Source organism: Nyctereutes procyonoides, unplaced genomic scaffold, assembly GCF_905146905.1.
Source record: "Nyctereutes procyonoides isolate TBG_1078 unplaced genomic scaffold, NYPRO_anot_genome, whole genome shotgun sequence".
Taxonomy (NCBI): Eukaryota; Metazoa; Chordata; class Mammalia; order Carnivora; family Canidae; genus Nyctereutes; species Nyctereutes procyonoides.
In genome coordinates this window covers 33,686,632-33,690,381 of record NW_026575052.1, presented here as the reverse complement: position 1 = coordinate 33,690,381, position 3,750 = coordinate 33,686,632, and the positions used below count along the sequence as shown (strand labels likewise).

The window sequence follows — 3,750 nt, the reverse complement described above, 5'->3', positions numbered from 1 at the left end:
CGGGTCAATGAAGAGATGTGTTTTCTGAAACAGATTAGATTACTTACTAAATCTGGAGAGAAAGTTAACAGGAAGAGAAATTTACCGAAGTTGAAATCCTTAGGTTCTGTTTTTTCTTTTTTTTTGGTTCTGTTTTTTCTGATTTACTTTTTTTTTTAATCTCGTACTTTCAGAACTTAATTTGCTTTTTCTGAAAAAGTTATTTATGCTTCTTGCCTACATCTTTTAGGAATCACAGAAAAGTATACAGAAGAAAACAAGGATTGTATATGATCTCTTGTCCCAGAAGTAATCACTGCTCACACTGATGTATATATATATATATTTTTTTTTCTTTAAGAACAATTTATTAGTTTTGGATCACAAAACATAGGGAAAGCACGAGGGCAGTGCCGGTGACCCCTTGGCTGCACTTCCCAGTCTCTGCATCTGGAACTACCTCTGTACGGCAGCAAGCTTGGCCCCTGGCGTCCTCATACCCTAACAGCTGCAGACCCTGTAGCAAGTTGAGACACACCTCCCTAACAACGTAGGACCCCCGCCTTAATCATTTTCCAGATCTCTCTTGCAAACAGTGACATGGCATCTGTTGTTCAACTGCCAATTTCTCAGGACTCTCAGGAATGAGTAGGTCACAGGCAATTATGCCTCAAAGCTCTTAGAGGTGGTTGGTTTTTTTTTCCTTACCTTTCAAGAAGGCCTTTCTTCACAGCGGTGACTAAGGCCCTTTCTGTGTTCCCGGCATTTTAAGGCCCAGCCTGCTGGTGGCACAAGAACAGTAGCCCCCGGGAGTCGCCCATATCTAGGGCAGAGAGGGAGGGAGGCCAGGCCGGGCTCAGCAGAAGGACTTCACAGTCCATCTTATTGAGCTCAGGCCAGGGGCCTGTGGGTCATGAGGACCTTTGTGTATTCATCGATTTTCTTCTCTATGTTTTTTTCGGCCTGTTTCCATAGTCTCTTCAACTGTGGGATTGGATTTTGGCCTTCTCCTTCCTCCTCTCCTCTGGGGGAGCTGTTACTGTCTGCTTCTAGCCGGGCTCATGAGCCGTGTAGGCCTCAGGGGCACCACCTAGAGACTCAGGAGCCACCATCTGTAGGTTTCCTGTCCTAGGGCAGCCGGATCCCGTCAAACACCTTGAGGTGGCCAGGGCCAGCATGGGGCAACATGCCTCGCACTGTCCGCCCGAGGGTGGGGCTGGGTGCTCAGGCGTGGTGGGGCCGCTGGGTGCGTTGGTGCTCATCATCTTGAGGAGGCAGGCCAGGTACTTCCCTTGTTTCTGTAGAAATTGCCAGAACTGTGGATGCCCTTACAGTGCACGACCACGACCTTCTGGCCCAGAAGCATGCCCCGGGGGTGGACTTGGCCACTGAGCACCAGCACCTGATATTCTGTGAGGTTATTTTGTAAGATGGAACTCATGGTAGTATACATGTGACAGTGCATCAAAATGTCATGTTAGGGATGCCTGGTGGCTCAGCAGTTGAGTGTCTGCCTTTGGCTCAGGTGGTGACCTTGGGGTCCCGGGATCGAGTCCGGCATCGGGCTCCCTGCCTGGAGCCTGCTTCTCCCTCTGTCCGTGTCTTTGCCTCTCTCTCTGTCCCTCATGAATAAATAAATAAAATCATAAAAAAGTCATGTTAATATAGATCAACCATCATCCTTATATTTTTAAAGAGTTTATATATATATACATATAAGGTAAAAATAAATTTAAAAATAGAAATATAATAAATTTAATATAAATAAACCTGTATCTATACATGTGTATGTGCATATATACATATGTACACACACACACACATTTTTAGAAGACTCTTATTTCAAGGTCCTGGCACCAGCCTGTTGCCGGACTCGCCTGAGGCATGAGGCTCAGACGGGGGCATGTCTACACCTCCCTCCTTCCTTGGCGGGCCCCTGAATGACTTCATTACCTACCTCACGCCTGTTGTGTACCTGACGCGGTTATTACGAAGGGTAAGGAGGTAAGATGCATACAGTGTCTGTCACAACTCCGATGCTAATAGCGATTTCGAGGAAACGTTCATCTTTTCCCCTTGGAATTCTGAAATGAGAATGATTCGTGTCTCTGGGCCTCCGAGGTTTTTTTTTTTTTTTTTTTTTAGGTGGAAAAATATCCATTTTATAAATCCATGAACTGAAATGATGGATAGTTTTTAATAGTTACGTCAGAAGGACCAGTGCAAGGCCTCAGCACAGAGCCCCGGCGGTTGGCCTGAGGGCCTGGAGGCGCCCGGGCTTGGCCCTGAGTTCTCCATCTCTTTGTTCTCTCCCACACCTGCACAGGCGCTCAGTTCCAAACACGTCTCCTAGTAAGAACGGCCGTGAACAATTCTTGGTAAGAAGCCCGAGCTGCCGAGCGAGGCCCGTGGTCAGCTTGGTGCTGGGAAGGCTGCAGAGGGGCAAGGCCCCAGGCGGCTGCAAAGCCCCACGGTCTCCCAGTCTCCCCGCTCTCCCACGGCGTGCGCCCCAACCTCGGCATCATCCGTGACCGATGTTCAGCAAGCCTCAGCCTGCACTCGGGCTCTAGGTATAATAAATGAGACAGCAGAAGCTTTTGGATTAAGAGGCCTAAATCCATTTAACGCCTGGGTGGACAACAGAATTAGGTGACAGACAATCCCACGAAAGTCGAGGCAAGCAAGCGTCTCTTGCTGAAGTGACTATTAGCCCTGAGGTACCGGGATCTGGGTCATTTCTCAGGTTCTATAGTCCTCGTGTTTCTGGGGAAGCTGCAGGTGCCCTCTCCACCCTCACCCCCCGGCCCCCCTACCTGTAAAGGGTTATTAAGTTATGGTGCTGAGGATTTTAGAACTCAATAAAGCCTCCTCTAACTTAAAAAAGCACGAAGCAAGTTATAGGCACGTGTGGTCTTATAAGGAAGAGGTTAGGGGAGCACTTCAGGGATTAATGCCAAACGTGTGTGAGCGATGCTTTCAGAGGAGGGGGCGACAGTAGCCACTCCTGACCCCCGAGTGTGCCCAAGCCCGGTGAGCCCAGAATAGTGCCCGGCTTCGGTCTGGGAAAACGCTCACGAAAGCAAAGGGGCCTAGGCGTTGGCGGAAGTTTGCCACAGGCCTTGGCGTCCACTGTCAGGGTTTCTGGGCTCCTGTCTCCCGGGTGGCAGAGGGAAGGAGGGCGATGAGGGGACATATGTGACAGGCCCCCTTTCTTCCTTTTCTGTGACTACCCCCTCCCTTGGCTATTTCCCCTCCATCTATTCCTCTAACATTACCTTGAGCTGGGCCTGGTGGAGACCCACGCGCGACAAGCAGGCCCTGCCCACGCCCCCCACACCCAGTGGGGCCACAGGTGGTTACAGTGTAGAGGGGGGTCAGTGACGGGGACTCTGGGACACGAAGGACGGTGGGAAGTGCCGTGATTATCTGCTGGGCTCGTTGGCACAGCCCGCGGGACCCACCCGTGGGGTTGCTGCTTCAGTACATCTGGGGGTCAAGCCCACAAATGCGTGCTTCTTGCAAGTTCCTGGGTGCTGCTGCGTTTGACGGGTGGACCGTTTCAGGGCGACTGTAATTCGAGGGTATTTGCCAGACTTCTGCTGGCCCTGCGCTGGCTTCAGAGCTGCAGAAAGAGAGTGACACGTGTATAGGGATCATTAAGTGGAGAGAGGCTGACATGTGCAAGATGCAAGACTTAGGAAAGGCGGCGGGTGTCCTGGGGCCCCAGAGGGCGTGAGTGCATGTGCGTGTGTGCGCGCGCGCGTGTGTCAA

The 3,750-nt window shown here is 50.8% G+C and overlaps 1 pseudogene; it reads right to left on the bottom strand.

Moving 5' to 3' along the window:
* Nucleotides 1-870: 870 nt before the first annotated feature.
* On the bottom strand, nucleotides 871-1,420 carry LOC129514086 (60S ribosomal protein L13a-like; annotated as a pseudogene).
* Nucleotides 1,421-3,750: the final 2,330 nt, after the last annotated feature.